Genomic DNA, 21,826 nt, shown 5'->3' with positions numbered 1-21,826 from the left:
CTAGAGATCAAATCAAGTAAAAACATTCAAGCAGTAAGGCCTGCAGAGTGTTGCGACATTATTTTGAAAAAGATGCAGGCCTAGTCCGTACGTCATATGAAGCGTAAAACGGATGCGCGCATATCGCGTAGCACCAATACGCAATCGCTCGCGCCATTCGATCAATCTGCAGTAAATAGCAAAACCAGCATGAGAAACAAAACAATACCATTGACTAATGACAATAATTGAAAACTTTTGTTCACAATCCTAAGTCAGAATATTATTGATCAAAAATTGTGTAAGACAACATTTTGTTAATTTCAATCACTATATTTCTGCTCATAAAACGTGTTTACAGCGAGCCTTTTCCTAACATATTTTGAATTCATGCGCTTTTGCTAGCTACTGAAGATAGTGAAGATCGCTCAAATTTAACGCATTTTGTTATTTTTATCACAATAACAGAAAAATTGATGTTTTTACTGTTATGATAGTGGTGCTATCTACTAAAGATCAAATTAAAATTTCTAAAGTGTTGCGATATTCTCTTTCGGTAGGCCTATAATTTTGTTACATCCATGCGTTTTTGCTATCTATTGAATATAGGCCTAACTCACAGTAATTTTGTGGTCCAGATCAGACATTTTAATGCGATATTACAGACTCATCACGCTCCGCACCTACGTGCTTCTCTGTTTTTTACCTTTTTAATAATAGCTCGGCATTAGGCCGACTTACGATTTTTTTTAATGCCCGCACAGTGAGCTCGTACTGGGAAAGTCTTAAGGTATATTTTGATTTCTGTTATGTTTTTGTCGCTATCTACTGAAGATAGCATTTCACATCTCATCCCGATTCATCATCTCTTTCTAATCTAGAAGCTATGTTTTACATCATCTTTTCTATATTTTTATTTCATCATGTAGCGGCGAATTTTTTCTTTCTAGTACATCAGTCCCGATCAGACATTTTAATGCGATATTACAGACTCATCACGTTCCGCACCTACATGTTTCTCTGTTTGTTACCTTTTTTAATAGCTCGGCATTAGGCCGAATTATTAATGCCCGCATAGCGAGCTAGTGCTGGGAAAGTCTATTGAATATAGGCCTAACTCACAGTAAGTTTGTGGTCCAGATCAGACATTTTAATGCGATTTACAGACTCATCACGTTCCCCACCTACGTGTTTCTCTGTTTTTTTACCTTTTTTAATAGCTCGGCATTAGGCCGACTTACGATTTTTTAAATGCCCGCAGAATGAGCTCGTACTGGGAAGGTCTTAGGGTATATTTTGATTTCTGTTATGTTTTTGTCGCTATCTACTGAAGATAGCATTTCACATCTCATCCCGATTCATCATCTCTTTCTACTCTAGAAGCTATGTTTTACATTATCTTTTCTATATTTTTATTTCATCATGTAGCAGCGAATTTTTTCTTTCTAGTACATCAGTCCCGATCAGACATTTTAATGCGATATTACAGACTCATCACGTTCCGCACCTACATGTTTCTCTGTTTTTTACCTTTTTTAATAGCTCGGCATTAGGCCGAATTATTAATGCCCGCATAGCGAGCTAGTGCTGGGAAAGTCTTAGGGTATATTTTGATTTTTGTTATGTTTTTGTCGCTATGTACTGAAGATAGCATTTTACATATCATCCCGATTCATCATCTCTTTCTAATCGAGAAGCCATGTTTTACATTATCTTTTCTATATTTTTATTTCATCATGTAGTCAAAACTCAATTTGAGATTTTACATCGATACATGATTTGCGCGATTAGTGGCCCATAACAGATTGGAAATCATTTATTTCTCCACATAATTTTATAAAAACCATCCCCCATGTTTAATATAGCACGTTGTTTTTTATACGCAATCGCTTGCGACATTCGATAAATCTGCAGTAAATAGCAAATCAATCAAAATATTTCTGCTCATAAAATGTGTTTACAGCGAGTCTTTTCCTAACATATTTTGAATTCATGCGCGTTTGCTATCTACTGAAAATAGCTAAAATTTAATGCATTTTGTTATTTTTATCACTATAACGAAATAAATCGATGTTTTTACTGTTGAGATAGTGGTGCTATCTACTAAAGATCAAATTAAAATTTCTTAAGTGTATTTCGGTAGGCCTACAATTTTCTTACATCCATGTGTTTTTGCTATCTATTGAAGATAGGCCTAATTCACAGTAATTCTGTGGTCCCGATCAGACATTTTAAAGCAATATTACAGACTCATCATGTTCCGCACCTACATGTTTCTCTATTTTTTAAAATCTTTTTTAAGAGCTCGGCATTAGGCCGAATGACGATTTTTTTTTAATGTCCGCATAGCGAGCTTGTGCTGGAAAAGTCTTAGGATATATGTTGATTTGTGTTATGTTTTTGTCGCTATCTACTGAAGATAGCATTTCACATCTCATCCCGATTCATCATCTCTTTCTACTCTAGAAGCCATGTTTTACAGTATCTTTTCTATATTTTTATTTCATCATGTAGCGGCGAATTTTTTCTTTCTAGTGCAGCGATATTACAGACTCATCACGTTCCGAACCTACATGTTTCTCTGTTTTTTACCTTTTTCAATAGCTCGGTATTGGGCCAATTTTTTTTAATGCCCGCATAGCGAGCTCGTGCTGGGAAAGTCTTAGGGTATATTTTGATTTTTGTTATGTTTTTGTCGCTATCTACTGAAGATAGCATTTCACATCTCATCCCGATTCATCATCTCTTTCTACTCTAGAAGCCATGTTTTACAGTATCTTTTCTATATTTTTATTTCATCATGTAGCGGCGATTTTTTTCTTTCTAGTACATTAGTCCCGATCAGACATTTTAAAGCGATATTACAGACTCATCATGTTCCGCACCTACATGTTTCTCTGTTTTCTACCTTTTTTAATAGCTCGGCATTAGGCCGAATTACGATTTTTTTTCAAATGCCCGCAAAACCGAGCTCGTGCTGGGAAAGTCTTAGGGTATATTTTGATTTTTGTTATGTTTTTATCGCTATCTACTGAAGATATTATTTCACATCTCATCCCGATTCATCACCTCTTTCTACTCTAGAAGCCATGTTTTACATTATTTTCTCTATATATTTTATATATTTCATCATGTAGTCAAAACTCAATTTGAGATTTTACATCGATACATGATTTGCTCGATTAGTCCGCCAGAACAATTGGAAATCATTTATTTCTGCACATAATTTCATAAAAACCATCCCATGTTTAATATAGCATCAAAGAAACGTATCTTAGACACACGTTGGCTGAGAAAATGAAACAACTTAGCTCAATTTCTATGTTTTATGGGGACTATTTTACGGGTTGCACTTTTTGATTGCGAAATCTAATGTATCTCGTTCAGCAGACAAAGACGACAACCAACTACGCATTTAAATTTGAGCTATCGGCAGTTGATAGCAAAAACACACGAATTCAGATACACCAAAATAAAAACAACAGATAGAGAAATCTAATGGTTTTTTTTTCAAAGTTTGTTTCAGCGTCATACGGTATTCAATTCTCGAGATATTTCAATTTTAACCTTCACCGTGTAAGTCAATGCATGAGCTCAATAGATACCGGGTACCAAAATCGATCAAATTACGGCATGTCTTGCGATATTTTCTTTTGTTAAAAAATCATGGTAAATTCGTGTTTTTGCTATCTTCTGAAGATAGCTTAAATTAAATTAAATTGATGGTGATATTTTGGTCTCCATGTGCTATCTTCTAGAGATCAAATCAAGTAAAAACATTCAAGCAGTAAGGCCTGCAGAGTGTTGCGACCATAGACATACCACCTAGACCTGTAACTGCCCATCCCTAACCGTGGCAGTAGGTGAAGCCACGTATCCAAGGTGATTTTGGTCGGGTGGTCGGACGCGGAGAAATAAGCGTTCATGTCTGGAACGAAAAACGCGATCGTTTGCGTGATTGCTGCGCCGTTATCGCCCGCGTCAAATGCAACGTGTTCTGTAGACGCGAACATGTCTGCTTGTTTGCGTCCGGGTTGCGTCCTTATCAAAATCGTTGCTAAGCAGTGTTGACTTCACTACGCTAACCAAAGTTATAGGTCTAGGTTCTTGTTTGTCTGGGGTTGCGACATTATTTTGAAAAAGATGCAGGCCTAGTCCGTAGTACGTCATATGAAGCGTAAAACGGATGCGCGCATATCGCGTAGCACCAATACGCAATCGCTCGCGCCATTCGATCAATCTGCAGTAAATAGCAAAACCAGCATGAGAAACAAAACAATACCATTGACTAATGACAATAATTGAAAACTTTTGTTCACAATCCTAAGTCAGAATATCATTGATCAAAAATTGTGTAAGACAACATTTTGTTAATTTCAATCACTATATTTCTGCTCATAAAACGTGTTTACAGCGAGCCTTTTCCTAACATATTTTGAATTCATGCGCTTTTGCTAGCTACTGAAGATATAGTGAAGACCGCTCAAATTTAACGCATTTTGTTATTTTTATCACTATAACAAAAAAATTGATGTTTTTACTATTATGATAGCTAAAGATCAAATTAAAATTTCTGAAGTGTTGCGATATTCTCTTTCGGTAGGCCTATAATGTTGTTACATCCATGCGTTTTTTCTATCTATTGAATAGGGCCTAGGCCTATAGGCCTAATTCACAGTAATTTTGTGGTCCAGATCAGACATTTTAATGCGATATTACAGACTCATCACGTTCCGCACCTACGTGTTTCTCTGTTTTTTTACCTTTTTTAATAGCTCGGCATTAGGCCGACTTACGATTTTTTAAATGCCCGCACAGTGAGCTCGTACTGGGAAAGTCTTAGGGTATATTTTGATTTCTGTTATGTTTTTGTCGCTATCTACTGAAGATAGCATTTCACATCTCATCCCGATTCATCATCTCTTTCTACTCTAGAAGCTGTTTTACATCATCTTTTCTATATTTTTATTTCATCATGTAGCGGCGAATTTTTTCTTTCTAGTACATCAGTCCCGATCAGACATTTTAATGCGATATTACAGACTCGTCATGTTCCGCACCTACATGTTTCTCTGTTTTTACCTTTTTTAATAGCTCGGCATTAGGCCGAATTATTAATGCTCGCATAGCGAGCTAGTGCTGGGAAAGTCTTAGGGTATATTTTGATTTTTGTTGTTTTTGTCGCTATCTACTGAAGATAGCATTTTACATATCATCCCGATTCATCATCTCTTTCTAATCTAGAAGCCATGTTTTACATTATCTTTTCTATACTTTTATTTCATCATGTAGTCTAAACTCAATTTGAGATTTTACATCGATACATGATTTGCGCGATTAGTGGGCCAGAACAGATTGGAAATCATTTATTTCTCCACATAATTTTATAAAAACCATCCCATGTTTAATATAGCATCAAAGAAACGTATCTTAGACACACGTTGGCTGAGAAAATGAAACAACTTAGCTCAATTTCTACGTTTTATAGGGACTATTTTACGGGTTGCACTTTTTGATTGCGAAATCTAATGTATCTCGTTCAGCAGACAAAGACGACAACCAACTACGCATTTAAATTTGAGCTATCGGCAGTTGATAGCAAAAACACACGAATTCAGATACACCAAATTAAAAACAACAGATAGGGAAATCTTATGGCTTTGTTTTAAAGTTGGTTTCAGCGCCATACGGTATTCCGTTCTTGAGATATTTGAATTTTAACATTTACTGTGTAAATGAATACATGAGCTTAATAGACAACGGGTACAAAAATCGAGCAAATTACGGCATGTCTTGCGATATTTTCTTTTGTTAAAAAAACATGGTAAATTCGTGTTTTTACTATCTTCTGAAGATAGCTTAAATTAAATTGATGTTGGAATTTTGGTCTCCATTTATTGTGCTATCTTCTGGAGATCAAGTCAAGTAAAAACATTCAAGCAGTTAGGCCTGCATAGTGTTGTGACATTATTTTGAAAAGATGTAAGCCTAGTCCGTACGTCATATGAAGTGTAAAACGGATGCGCGCATAACGCGTGGCACCAAAGTCGCGCGTTGTTTTTTATACGCAATCGCTGGCGACATTCGATAAATCGGCAGTAAATAGCAAATCAATCAAAATATTTCTGCTCATAAAACGTTACAGCGAGTCTTTTCCTAACATATTTTGAATTCATGCGCGTTTGCTATCTACTGAAAATAGCTAAAATTTAATGCATTTTGTTATTTTTATCACTATAACGAAATAAATCGATGTTTTTACTGATGAAATAGTGGTGCTATCTAGTAAAGATCAAATTAAAATTTCTTAAGTGTATTTCGGTAGGCCTACAATTTTGTTACATCCATGTGTTTTTGCTATCTATTGAAGATAGGCCTAATTCACAGTAATTCTGTGGTCCTGATCAGACATTTTAAAGCAATATTACAGACTCATCATGTTCCGCACCTACATGTTTCTCTATTTTTTTTATCTTTTTTAAGAGCTCGGCATTAGGCCGAATTACGATTTTTTTAATGCCCGCATAGCGAGCTTGTGCTGGAAATGTCTTAGGATATTATGTTGATTTGTGTTATGTTTTGTCGCTATCTACTGAAGATAGCATTTCACATCTCATCCCGATTCATCATCTCTAGAAGCCATGTTTTACATTATCTTTCTATATTTTTATTTCATCATGTAGCGGCGAATTTTTTCTTTCTAGTACATCAATCCCGATTAGAAGCGATATTACAGACTCATCACGTTCCGAACCTACATGTTTCTCTGGTTTCTTTTTTACCTTTTTTAATAGCTCGGTATTAGGCCAAATTACGATTTTTTTTAATGTCGGCATAGCGAGCTCGTGCTGGGAAAGTCTTAGGGTATATTTTGATTTTTGTTATGTTTTTGTCGCTATCTATACTGCAGATAGCATTTCACATCTCATCCCGATTCATCATCTCTTTCTACTCTAGAAGCCATGTTTTACAGTATCTTTTCTATATTTTTATTTCATCATGTAGCGGCGAATTTTTTCTTTCTAGTACCGTACATTAGTCCCGATCAGACATTTTAAAGCGATATTACAGACTCATCATGTTCCGCACCTGCATGTTTCTCTGTTTTCTACCTTTTTTAATAGCTCGGCATTAGGCCGAATTACGATTTTTTTCAAATGCCCGCAAAACTGAGCTCGTGCTGGGAAAGTCTTAGGGTATATTTTGATTTTTGTTATGTTTTTATCGCTATCTACTGAAGATATTATTTCACATCTCATCCCGATTCATCACCTCTTTCTACTCTAGAAGCTATGTTTTACATTATTTTCTCTATATATTTATATATTTCATCATGTAGTCAAAACTCAATTTGAGATTTTACATCGATACATGATTTGCGCGATTAGTGGGCCATAACAGATTGGAAATCATTTATTTCTGCACATAATTTCATAAAAACCATCCCATGTTTAATATAGCATCAAAGAAACGTATCTTAGACACACGTTGGCTGAGAAAATGAAACAACTTAGCTCAATTTCTACGTTTTATGGGGACTATTTTACGGGTTGCACTTTTGATTGCGAAAACTTATGTATCTCGTTCAGCAGATAAAGACGACAACCAACTACGCATTTAAATTTGAGCTATCGCCAGTTGGTAGCAAAAACACACGAATTCAACATGTACCAAATTAAAAATAACAGATAGTGATATCTAATGGTTTTGTTTCAAAGTTGGTTTCAGCGTCATACGGTATTCCGTTCTTGAGATATTTGAATTTTAACATTTACTGCGTAAATGAATACATGAGCTTAATAGACAACGGGTACCAAAATCGAGCAAATTACGGCATGTCTTGCGATATTTTCTTTTGTTAAAAAAACATGGCAAATTCGTGTTTTTACTATCTTCTGAAGATAGCTTAAATTAAATTGATGTTGGAATTTTGGTCTCCATTTATTGTGCTATCTTCTGGAGATCAAGTCAAGTAAAACATTCAAGCAGTTAGGCCTGCATAGTGTTGCGACATTATTTTGAAAAGATGTAGGCCTAGTCCGTACGTCATATGAAGTGTAAAACGGATGCGCGCATAACGCGTGGCACCAACGTCGCGCGTTGTTTTTTATACGCAATCGCTGGCGACATTCGATAAATCGGCAGTAGGCCTAAATAGCAAATCAATCAAAATATTTCTGCTCATAAAACGTTACAGCGAGTCTTTTCCTAACATATTTTGAATTCATGCGCGTTTGCTATCTACTGAAAATAGCTAAAATTTAATGCATTTTGTTATTTTTTATCACTATAACGAAATAAATCGATGTTTTTACTGATGAAATAGTGGTGCTATCTAGTAAAGATCAAATTAAAATTTCTTAAGTGTATTTCGGTAGGCCTACAATTTTGTTACATCCATGTGTTTTTGCTATCTATTGAAGATAGGCCTAATTCACAGTAATTCTGTGGTCCCGATCAGACATTTTAAAGCAATATTACAGACTCATCATGTTCCGCACCTACATGTTTCTCTATTTTTTTATCTTTTTTAAGAGCTCGGCATTAGGCCGAATTACGATTTTTTTAATGCCCGCATAGCGAGCTTGTGCTGGAAATGTCTTAGGATATTATGTTGATTTGTGTTATGTTTTGTCGCTATCTACTGAAGATAGCATTTCACATCTCATCCCGATTCATCATCTCTAGAAGCCATGTTTTACATTATCTTTCTATATTTTTATTTCATCATGTAGCGGCGAATTTTTTCTTTCTAGTACATCAATCCCGATTAGAAGCGATATTACAGACTCATCACGTTCCGAACCTATACATGTTTCTCTGGTTTCTTTTTTACCTTTTTTAATAGCTCGGTATTAGGCCAAATTACGATTTTTTTTAATGCCCGCATAGCGAGCTCGTGCTGGGAAAGTCTTAGGGTATATTTTGATTTTTGTTATGTTTTTGTCGCTATCTATACTGCAGATAGCATTTCACATCTCATCCCGATTCATCATCTCTTTCTACTCTAGAAGCCATGTTTTACAGTATCTTTTCTATATTTTTATTTCATCATGTAGCGGCGAATTTTTTCTTTCTAGTACCGTACATTAGTCCCGATCAGACATTTTAAAGCGATATTACAGACTCATCATGTTCCGCACCTGCATGTTTCTCTGTTTTCTACCTTTTTTAATAGCTCGGCATTAGGCCGAATTACGATTTTTTTCAAATGCCCGCAAAACTGAGCTCGTGCTGGGAAAGTCTTAGGGTATATTTTGATTTTTGTTATGTTTTTATCGCTATCTACTGAAGATATTATTTCACATCTCATCCCGATTCATCACCTCTTTCTACTCTAGAAGCTATGTTTTACATTATTTTCTCTATATATTTATATATTTCATCGTGTAGTCAAAACTCAATTTGAGATTTTACATCGATACATGATTTGCGCGATTAGTGGGCCATAACAGATTGGAAATCATTTATTTCTGCACATAATTTCATAAAAACCATCCCATGTTTAATATAGCATCAAAGAAACGTATCTTAGACACACGTTGGCTGAGAAAATGAAACAACTTAGCTCAATTTCTACGTTTTATGGGGACTATTTTACGGGTTGCACTTTTTGATTGCGAAAACTTATGTATCTCGTTCAGCAGATAAAGACGACAACCAACTACGCATTTAAATTTGAGCTATCGCCAGTTGGTAGCAAAAACACACGAATTCAACATGTACCAAATTAAAAAATAACAGATAGTGATATCTAATGGTTTTGTTTCAAAGTTGGTTTCAGCGTCATACGGTATTCCGTTCTTGAGATATTTGAATTTTAACATTTACTGCGTAAATGAATACATGAGCTTAATAGACAACGGGTACCAAAATCGAGCAAATTACGGCATGTCTTGCGATATTTTCTTTTGTTAAAAAAACATGGCAAATTCGTGTTTTTACTATCTTCTGAAGATAGCTTAAATTAAATTGATGTTGGAATTTTGGTCTCCATTTATTGTGCTATCTTCTGGAGATCAAGTCAAGTAAAAACATTCAAGCAGTTAGGCCTGCATAGTGTTGCGACATTATTTTGAAAAGATGTAGGCCTAGTCCGTACGTCATATGAAGTGTAAAACGGATGCGCGCATAACGCGTGGCACCAACGTCGCGCGTTGTTTTTTATACGCAATCGCTGGCGACATTCGATAAATCGGCAGTAGGCCTAAATAGCAAATCAATCAAAATATTTCTGCTCATAAAACGTTACAGCGAGTCTTTTCCTAACATATTTTGAATTCATGCGCGTTTGCTATCTACTGAAAATAGCTAAAATTTAATGCATTTTGTTATTTTTTATCACTATAACGAAATAAATCGATGTTTTTACTGATGAAATAGTGGTGCTATCTAGTAAAGATCAAATTAAAATTTCTTAAGTGTATTTCGGTAGGCCTACAATTTTGTTACATCCATGTGTTTTTGCTATCTATTGAAGATAGGCCTAATTCACAGTAATTCTGTGGTCCCGATCAGATATTTTAAAGCAATATTACAGACTCATCATGTTCCGCACCTACATGTTTCTCTATTTTTTTAATCTTTTTTAAGAGCTCGGCATTAGGCCGAATTACGATTTTTTTAATGCCCGCATAGCGAGCTTGTGCTGGAAATGTCTTAGGATATTATGTTGATTTGTGTTATGTTTTGTCGCTATCTACTGAAGATAGCATTTCACATCTCATCCCGATTCATCATCTCTAGAAGCCATGTTTTACATTATCTTTCTATATTTTTATTTCATCATGTAGCGGCGAATTTTTTCTTTCTAGTACATCAATCCCGATTAGAAGCGATATTACAGACTCATCACGTTCCGAACCTATACATGTTTCTCTGGTTTCTTTTTTACCTTTTTTAATAGCTCGGTATTAGGCCAAATTACGATTTTTTTTTAATGCCCGCATAGCGAGCTCGTGCTGGGAAAGTCTTAGGGTATATTTTGATTTTGTTATGTTTTTGTCGCTATCTATACTGCAGATAGCATTTCACATCTCATCCCGATTCATCATCTCTTTCTACTCTAGAAGCCATGTTTTACAGTATCTTTTCTATATTTTTATTTCATCATGTAGCGGCGAATTTTTTCTTTCTAGTACCGTACATTAGTCCCGATCAGACATTTTAAAGCGATATTACAGACTCATCATGTTCCGCACCTGCATGTTTCTCTGTTTTCTACCTTTTTTAATAGCTCGGCATTAGGCCGAATTACGATTTTTTTCAAATGCCCGCAAAACTGAGCTCGTGCTGGGAAAGTCTTAGGGTATATTTTGATTTTTGTTATGTTTTTATCGCTATCTACTGAAGATATTATTTCACATCTCATCCCGATTCATCACCTCTTTCTACTCTAGAAGCTATGTTTTACATTATTTTCTCTATATATTTATATATTTCATCATGTAGTCAAAACTCAATTTGAGATTTTACATCGATACATGATTTGCGCGATTAGTGGGCCATAACAGATTGGAAATCATTTATTTCTGCACATAATTTCATAAAAACCATCCCATGTTTAATATAGCATCAAAGAAACGTATCTTAGACACACGTTGGCTGAGAAAATGAAACAACTTAGCTCAATTTCTACGTTTTATGGGGACTATTTTACGGGTTGCACTTTTGATTGCGAAAACTTATGTATCTCGTTCAGCAGATAAAGACGACAACCAACTACGCATTTAAATTTGAGCTATCGCCAGTTGATAGCAAAAACACACGAATTCAACATGTACCAAATTAAAAATAACAGATAGTGATATCTAATGGTTTTGTTTCAAAGTTGGTTTCAGCGTCATACGGTATTCCGTTCTTGAGATAGGGTACCTGCAGGTAATATGGGACCATTAAGGACGTTTAGCTTATTTGCATAAAAACTAAAGAAGATATGCCCACAAGAGATTGTTATGATGAACAACCTGTCCTTTAAGATTAATAAAACAGGCAATGTTACCTTGTTTTTATGTTTGTTTGGACGCTATGACGTCAAAATGACGTCATCGTCAAGTGTCCCATATTACCTGCATGTGCAGGTAATATGGGACACTGTGTTATCTCTATTGTGAAAATCAAAAAGTTCAGAAAATCACTCTTTTGTTCTAAAAACATTTTTGTTACATGATTTTGAATTTTAAATGCAAATTTCTACAAGAAAATTCAATTTTCTAAATAGTTTTGCTTTTCGCATTGACAATGCACAATTTCCTATGTGTCCCATATTACCTGCACCCATTCAGTTGAAAATCAGAGAAAATAATCATTTATAAAGGAAAGTGCCACTTGTCAGTGGAATTTTACCTGCTGATAAGCTTAACCCATCACCTAAAGATCATAAAAATGACAAATGCCCCTCAGTACCAGAGTTTTGGATACACAATCATAAAATGTGACGTCATTGATTTTATATCAGGCCAAAAAACGACATAATTTTTTGGGCAATTTCACTCTTTTTGGCATTAATTTCCAAGAGTTTGATACACAGACTCCAAAACTGCATTTCTAGAAGCACAATTGATGTCTCTAAACACTTAACAAATCAACTTAAAGTGTTTACCTTCTCTAAGCTACTTTTTGTTAAAATGAAAACAGGTGTCCCATATTACCTGCTGTCCCATATTACCTGCACCTACCCTATTTGAATTTTAACATTTACTGCGTAAATGAATACATGAGCTTAATAGACAACGGGTACCAAAATCGAGCAAATTACGGCATGTCTTGCGATATTTTCTTTTGTTAAAAAAACATGGTAAATTCGTGTTTTTACTATCTTCTGAAGATAGCTTAAATTAAATTGATGTTGGAATTTTGGTCTCCATTTATTGTGCTATCTTCTGGAGATCAAGTCAAGTAAAAACATTCAAGCAGTTAGGCCTGCATAGTGTTGCGACATTATTTTGAAAAGATGTAGGCCTAGTCCGTACGTCATATGAAGTGTAAAACGGATGCGCGCATAACGCGTGGCACCAACGTCGCGCGTTGTTTTTTATACGCAATCGCTGGCGACATTCGATAAATCGGCAGTAAATAGCAAATCAATCAAAATATTTCTGCTCATAAAACGTTACAGCGAGTCTTTTCCTAACATATTTTGAATTCATGCGCGTTTGCTATCTACTGAAAATAGCTAAAATTTAATGCATTTTGTTATTTTTTATCACTATAACGAAATAAATCGATGTTTTTACTGATGAAATAGTGGTGCTATCTAGTAAAGATCAAATTAAAATTTCTTAAGTAATTTTGTTACATCCATGTGTTTTTGCTATCTATTGAAGATAGGCCTAATTCACAGTAATTCTGTGGTCCCGATCAGACATTTTAAAGCAATATTACTGACTCATCATGTTCCGCACCTACATGTTTCTCTATTTTTTAAATCTTTTTTAAGAGCTCGGCATTAGGCCGAATTACGATTTTTTAATGCCCGCATAGCGAGCTTGTGCTGGAAATGTCTTAGGGTATATTTTGATTTTTGTTGTTTTTGTCGCTATCTACTGAAGATAGCATTTCACATCTCATCCTGATTCATCATCTCTAGAAGCCATGTTTTACATTATCTTTCTATATTTTTATTTCATCATGTAGCGGCGAATTTTTTCTTTCTAGTACATCAATCCCGATTAGAAGCGATATTACAGACTCATCACGTTCCGAACCTACATGTTTCTCTGGTTTCTTTTTTACCTTTTTTTAATAGCTCGGTATTAGGCCAAATTACGATTTTTTTTAATGCCCGCATAGCGAGCTCGTGCTGGGAAAGTCTTAGTGTATAATTTTGATTTTTGTTGTTTTTGTCGCTATCTACTGAAGATAGCATTTTACATATCATCCCGATTCATCATCTCTTTCTAATCTAGAAGCCATGTTTTACATCATCTTTTCTATATTTTTATTTCATCATGTAGTGGCGATTTTTTTCTTTCTAGTACATCAGTCCCGATCAGACATTTTAATGCGATATTTCATCACGTTCCGCACCTACATGTTTCTCTGTGTTTTACCTTTTTTAATAGCTCGGCATTAGGCCGAATTATTAATGCCCGCATAGCGAGCTAGTGCTGGGAAAGTCTTTGTCGCTATCTACTGAAGATAGCATTTTACATATCATCCCGATTCATCATCTCTTTCTAATCTAGAAGCCATGTTTTACATTATCTTTTCTATATTTTTATTTCATCATGTAGTCAAAACTCAATTTGAGATTTTACATCGATACACGATTTGCGAGATTAGTGGGCCAGAACAGATTGGAAATCAATTAGGCCTATTTCTCCACATAATTTTATAAAAACCATCCCATGTTTAATATAGCATCAAAGAAACGTATCTTAGACACACGTTGGCTGAGAAAATGAAACAACTTAGCTCCATTTCTACGTTTTATGGGGACTATTTTACGGGTTGCACTTTTTGATTGCGAAATCTAATGTATCTCGTTCAGCAGACAAAGACGACAACCAACTACGCATTTAAATTTGAGCTATCGGCAGTTGATAGCAAAAACACACGAATTCAGATACATAAAATTAAAAACAACAGATAGAGAAATCTAATGGCTTTTTTTTCAAAGTTTGTTTCAGCGTCATACGGTATTCAATTCTCGAGATAGGCCTATTTCAATTTTAACCTTCACCGTGTAAGCCAATGCATGAGCTCAATAGATACCGGGTACCAAAATCGAGCAAATTACGGCATGTCTTGCGACATTTTCTTTTGTTAAAAAATCATGGTAAATTCGTGTTTTTGCTATCTTCTGAAGATAGCTTAAATTAAATTAAATTGATGGTGATATTTTGGGCTCCATGTGCTATCTTCTAGAGATCAAATCAAGTAAAAACATTCAAGCAGTAAGGCCTGCAGAGTGTTGCGACATTATTTTGAAAAAGATGCAGGCCTAGTCCGTAGTACGTCATATGAAGCGTAAAACGGATGCGCGCAAATCGCGTAGCACCAATACGCAATCGTTCTCGCCATTCGATCAATCTGCAGTAAATAGCAAAACCAGCATGAAAAACAATATCATTGACATTGACTAATGACAATAATTGAAAACTTTTGTTCACAATCCTAAGTCAGAATATCATTGATCAAAAATTATGTGTAAGACAAGTGACATTTTGTTAATTTCAATCACTATATTTCTGCTCATAAAACGTGTTTACAGCGAGCCTTTTCCTAACATATTTTGAATTCATGCGCTTTTGCTAGCTACTGAAGATATAGTGAAGACCGCTCAAATTTAACGCATTTTGTTATTTTTATCACTATAACAAAAAAAATTGATGTTTTTACTATTACTAGCGGGACACCCGCGCTTCGCGCGGGTCCCCGCTAGATGAGTAAATGGGAGCGTTCACTAACAGGAATAATTACTGAACAGGTAGAATCATTGAAAAGGTACAGTTTATTTATCTAAATCTGTCTCTTCTTACATTTTCTTTTTTAGTTTCTTCTGCTTAGCTTGTGATTTTCCGTTTTTCGCAAGTTGCGTGGCTCTGCGCCGTTACGCGCGCATTGGTGTAGTGCGCATTACGCACGCGGCGCCGACGCGCTGCCGGCCAGCTGCAGTGCCGCGTAGGCTGACAACCGATTTTCATAACAAAAACCCCGTTTTTACCCATATTTTCACTGTTTTTGCAACCATTTCTTGACCATTTTCAACCAAATAAAGTTTAAACACGTTCCCGTATATTCATCGATCTCCCGTATGAATTTGGCGACATTTGGATCGAAACTGACGGAGCTTTTCCGTTCACACACCCACATACAACATTAGCTTATTTATAGTAAGATGATAGTGGTGCTCATCAAATTAAAATTTCTGAAGTGTTGCGATATTCTCTTTGAGGCCTATAATTTTGTTACATCCATGCGTTTTTGCTATCTATTGAATATAGGCCTAACTCACAGTAATTTTGTGGTCCAGATCAGACATTTTAAAGCCACAATGTACGATCTTATAATATGAAATTGGTTAATTTTTTTCAAACCTGATTTTTTTGCTCATTTGTAAAAAAAAAAAAAGTATTTGTTTGCCCAGACATGGGGTAGAAAGGAGTGGGTCGGTAGGTCGATTTCCTTTTTTTTTTTTTTTTTTAGATCTGTACATGTGTTGCAGCAAGTGGGGTAAGAGAATACGACATTCAGCCTTACATTTTGTACTTGTGTCAACTTTAATTAAAGGTTAATGATCGTGTATAACTTATTGGGGGAGAAATTAGACAAAAATATTGCACATGCGCGCTGATGTTGATGCGTATAGCGCAAGTGCATTATTTAGTATAATTTTCTCAAGCAACAAATAATACGCGTTCAATATTTGAGTAGTATTTCATACCCGAGAAGAAAAAAAAACATGTGATTTTTGCTGTTTTTATAACAAAACTATCACTAAAAATGTTGGCAAATAGGACCAAATATAAAAGCATCAACCCGCCCGGAAAATCTATGCGATAGCGTACGAAAGCACTGCGCATAGTAAGCGGATTGCACATTAGGCCTATACACAATCAATGTACTCCGCATACTTCTACCACTTTTCTGATTGGCTGCTTTGATATATATAGGAGTGTATGAATGTATTTCAACCTTACCATATAAAGTTTAACTTGGATAACAAAATCGGGCTGGAGTACAAAATCCCAGACCATATTACTTGTCATGCTTGGTTCTCTATATTGATGTTGATTGATGGCAAAATATTGTTGGCATGGTTGGGGAGGGCTAAATGGGAAAAATGAAAGCTGTGATTGCCAGGAATATTAACTTTCAAGTGTCATTTGGCGTTTTCATTATTTTTATATCATTGTAAAAAAAAAAAAAAAAAAAAAAAGTGTATGCTGTTTTTTAAATTTTTTGGGTCGGTCGTGTCTGGGCAAACGTAAACAAACACCTTTTTTTTTGCCTAATGTTTACACATGTCCCAACTTGCACCTAAATGGAATCGGCCAAATTTTTTGTCTTTGTAGGTCAACAGAGCAACGTTCGACATAAAGTCATAATTTTTTTTATTATGACTTTATGTCCTCCCATAGAACTGCATGTTAAATGGCCAAAATAACCAGTGGGATTTCTTTCACTTTACCGTAGGCCTACCTGGTTGTTTCAGCTTAAAATGGACAGCAACCCTTTCCGGCAGTTATTACTAATATTATTTCAACATTTTGAATAAAGAATAACAAAATTAAAATTTGATGGAAATCGTATATTAAGGCTTTAAGATTTATTTTTATTTACTTTATTATTATTTCAACATTTTGAATAAAGAATAACAAAATTAAAATTTGATGGAAATCGTATATTAAGGCTTTCTAGCTTGCAGGTCACCAAATAGTTAGCGATTTGCGGTTTTCGCCCTGCTGACTACAACTTCAGAAGGTTCAGAAGGATATTACAGACTAATCACGTTCCGCACCTACACGTTTCTGTTTCTCTGTTTTTTACCTTTTTAATCATTGTTAATAGCTGGGCCCGGCATTAAATCCTGAATAAAGTGAAATGAAATCATACATGTACGCGTCTCATGCCACCTGTCCGTTAATTGATTGGTTTGGCGCCCTCTTGTGTTGACTAATATATGGAGATTAATGGAGACCTGCGAGGGCCTGCGAAGCCGTGGAAGTGAGCGAATTAGCACGGAATTTGTTGGAAATGCAAGTTTTGTGGTATTGATAAACAAAGTAAAGTAACTTTTTATTCAGAAATATTGTTGCAGATCATGTTAACCTTTGTACTGAATCAACAAAGCAGCTAAGTTTCCCATAATCTCCGTGCAAGTTTCTCGTTGTCAAAGACGCTTTCGTGGTTGTCACGTAGTCCGAATAATCAGACCCAGAACAAAATATTAATTTCTGACATGATCGTGTACTGGTTGTCACGCAAAAAGTACCGTAATTTCTAAAATTATAAGCTTACCTACTTATAATATATACAAGTTTACATATACTACAAATTCCGAATGTTACTTTGAAGACTTGTTCACAAGTTGCAGAACGTTCGGTGCACTGATTCCAGGGTTTAAGTTTACATTTGTATCTGGTAAAATGTTAATATATTAAAAATAATTGACAACTTTTGCCTGGAATTGCTAGCGTCAAGAGCGTGACTGTGTCTGTGAGACAGTCAGTAGGTCATGTTTTTGTAGGTAAACTGGTGAAGCCTTCAGCATACTTTCCTGCCGCTTGCCGCTGCGGCAAGCGGCAGGGCGTTTCAACCAATGACAAGCCTTGATTGTGTCCGTTTGTCTGCAATACGCATGCGCCACGCCGCTCAGCGGCAAGCGGCAGGGTAGTATGAAACCAGCATAAAGCAGCTGAAGGGAGTATCCCATTATGCTTTGCGGTACCTAGACATAGGACAAACGTACGACAGCATGCGCGCGCCCGGGATCTTTAAACAAACCGAAATGTCACATTTGATGTAAACAGAGTTCGTACATGGAAACTATATGCTGAAAATTTCACCTTTTTACTGTCTATAAATAACGCGATCGGATGAAACTAACTTGACGAATATAATCATTACAGTCATGACTTTTATCAGCATTAATGGTTTGGCTTGGTTTGACAAAATAATATCGAAAAACATCGTTTTACATGCCGCTTTCATGTCAAAAAAATGAACGTAAATTTTCTCGTAATTTTAGTATAAAAATGTTACCAAATCCATGCCAATGGCAAGCTGAGTTTTTCATTTTAAGACCTGAAACTTAGAAATAATGTTTGGAGGGATGTTTTCTTATTAAAAACTTTTGAGACGGAGGATTGGTTCACTGAAAGTGAAGTTACAAAGCAAAATATGGCAGGCAATGATTTGCCTTCAATTGTACAGGTAAGCTTAAAACTGTATGGGACCGTTCACAACACTTGTTCAAGGGGGCCTGGTGCAAAAAAAATTTCATCACAATATTTTTGCCCCCCCTTTCGGATCTCAAAAATGTCAGCCCCCCCTTTTTTTTTTTTGATATGAAAATTATGGGTCAACCCCATAGAAAGGCATTTAAAAATTTTGAAAAACACAATTTTCTCAGGAACATTTGTGGTCAAGTTTTTCAGGGCCCCCCTTAGGAGGGTCAAAAGTTTTAAGGGCCCCCATTTTGCATCAGGTCCCCCATAACAAGTGTTTGTGAACGGTCCTTATAATGATGCTATGAAGTATTTGAAACCTGTTCAGTATTTTGGTACAGCAGCTCAGGATTCAGTTAATATTGGGCCAGATGGGCCCAGGCCCAGGTCCCCCAAATTGCACTGCACCCCTAGCCTGGGGTGGTGAATTATAGGGAAGATTTTTTGGCAGGCCAATAGGTGGGCAAGCATTTTTGGCAGGTCGAAATGGGGGGGGTTCAAGCGATTTTGGCTTACACCCTAAAAAGTGTAGGAAAAGGTTAGGATTAGGAACACATTCAAATGCAAAATTTCCAGCTCACTGCGCTCGTACTATGATAAGACAATTTAAGGTTCCCAAAATCTTGCATGTGTAAGGGGGGGCAAAGATTTTTTGCACGACAAAAGGGGGAAGGTTTTGGCATGTCAAAAGGGGGCAAAGATATTTGGCATGGCCGAGGGGGGGGGGCAAGCAGCCACAGATTCTGCTTGTGTTGACGGTTTCTTGCACACTGTCACTGGCCCTTCAAATAGCGTAGTCCTATCGAAACAAAATATATGCCCATCCTCCTGAAAATCTTTCCGACGCCATTCAATCTTATATGGAAACCAAAACTTGACCACTTGAGTGCACATCATCAGGGGTTGCAATGAGTTTTGAAAATTTATACAGGCTTGGCGTGCTACAAATCACACTTCTACTAGAAATGTTAAGGTGGGCTTGTCAGCTTGGCTATTGGGTGTGCTGTTCAATTGCTCTCTGTAGTCTGTAAGAAATTAAAAAAATTTGAGCTGTGCTATAAATCACACTCGGGCAGGTGAATTAAGATGTGTGATATCACACTGGCGTGCCTTAAAACTTACGGTGAGGGGCCCAAAAAAGGTAACTCCGGCCCTGAGCCCCGGGGAAGGGGAGGCACACCAACTTTGGAGGTGATGTGTATGTAGGGCTATTAAGACCCCCTTTTTCAGCGTCGCTGTCACCCAAAGACCCCATACCGGTATTTGTTTTCGAACACATGCCCTGTCACCCAAAGACCCCCTATTTTTCCATTTGATCTGTCACCCAAAGACCCTTAAATTTTTCAATTTGAACAGCAACTTGGCATTTAGGCAAAATCACTCAGTCAGCACTCTTTCCCCCAGTAAAAACCCAAAATATTCACTTTTTGCAGTAGTTTGTTTTACAGGTGTAAATATGTTTTTACATGTGAAAATTTCAAAAAAAATTTCAAATCATGGAAAAATTTCCAGAAAAAAACCCCTGTTGAATTCTGCACCTTGAAGATGAATTTTTAGCAATAGATAAAATGACATGATAGAGGCACTGGTAATTTAATTGTACTCAAAAAGTGAGAAGATTATATAGCAAAACAGTCAATTTAAGGAAGAAATTAACTTAAATTGATCAAAAATGGTAAAAATGAACTGAAATTGATTAAATCAGTGACTTAAAAAAATCATTTGATTTTAAATCATGAAAATGATTTAAATCATGATTTAAATCAATTGAATCAAGCTAACCCTGTAGGGATACAATGTAAAATTTTACACCAACTCAGTAGTACTCCAACCTTCACTGATCCAACTTGGAATTAGCAGATTGGCTTGCAGACACTTTGCCCCTCAATTTAATTGGGTGTGGTCTGTGTCCCAGGCACTCTTGTATTTGTGTGTGTAACATAATATGTTTATCTATATACATGTCCCTAGCTCCCCCAACATTTGTATCTCAAACTCACACACACAAGTATGTGAAAGCCATTTTAGCACATAGCCCTACAGTGAGGTAAATAAGAATTGAAATTCTTGTTGTAGCCCACACTATTTTTACTTACCTGTAGCACTATATGCTGTGCCTTTTGTACAGGCCCTTTAAAAAAAAAAGTTATACATACATACACCCACCCATAAAACACACCCAGTAGTACTTAGCTTAGCTTGTTTTGCTAGAAAACAATGGGGGAAAAAGAGCATAGCACATAGCTTTTGCGCAAAATATTTGTGGTGCAAGTGAAGTACAAAAAATAAAATTAAGTTTTTTTTTTTTAATGTATTGATGGGACAGGGGGAAATTTTGAAAATGTATTTTCCTTTCACTGCCTACATGTGCATATTAAAGTCTGGTTCTTACTCCACATCACAGCGCGATGCGATGCTATAAACACTGAAATCTGAGCCAGGGTTTTACAAGCTTGGCGGTAAAAATTCTCATCGCGCTGTGGAAATTTTGGTCCGCGATGGAGTTGAATTTTGTTCAACTTTATAGCATCGCGCTGCAATATCGCAGCCGTGCACGCCTGTGATTGGCTGCTGATGGGAGGGGGGCATATTGAGGACTACCAATTAATGCTACAGTGGAAACTCATTAACACAAAGTTGTGCGGAATTCAAATTTTACTTCTTGTTATCAGGAGTTTGTGTTATCCAGTTCTAATAACATGTGAAACGAGTTGCCACTGTATCTTTACTGCTGACAGGGGTATATTGAAGAGTGTTGGAAACATGGCAGGACCTTGGGCAAGTGTAGTGAAAATTATTACAGGCCAATATACACCAACCTACAGGTGATGAGGTTGGTTGTTTTTTTGGGGGGGGGCAAGTCCATGTTGAGGGGTGGGACAAAGTTAGTGTTCAAAACTGACAAACAAAACTGCATTGGGATTACCAAATCTATACGGTACACATGGAGGACA

At 36.2% G+C, this 21,826-nt stretch overlaps 1 protein-coding gene across 1 annotated transcript in view; it reads left to right on the top strand.

Moving 5' to 3' along the window:
* The first annotated feature begins 17,632 nt into the window (after positions 1-17,632).
* Positions 17,633-21,826, top strand: part of LOC140171382 (F-box and leucine-rich repeat protein 13-like) — a 44,530-nt gene continuing 40,336 nt past the window's right edge. Inside the window, 1 exon segment of the mRNA XM_072194627.1 lies at positions 17,633-17,708. The gene's annotated coding sequence lies outside the window, so the exon portion shown is untranslated.

Source organism: Amphiura filiformis, chromosome 15 (genome assembly GCF_039555335.1).
Source record: "Amphiura filiformis chromosome 15, Afil_fr2py, whole genome shotgun sequence".
Classification (NCBI taxonomy): domain Eukaryota; kingdom Metazoa; phylum Echinodermata; class Ophiuroidea; order Amphilepidida; family Amphiuridae; genus Amphiura; species Amphiura filiformis.
The sequence above is the reverse complement of the archived record's forward strand: the minus strand, read 5'-3'. Positions and strand labels throughout refer to the sequence as shown.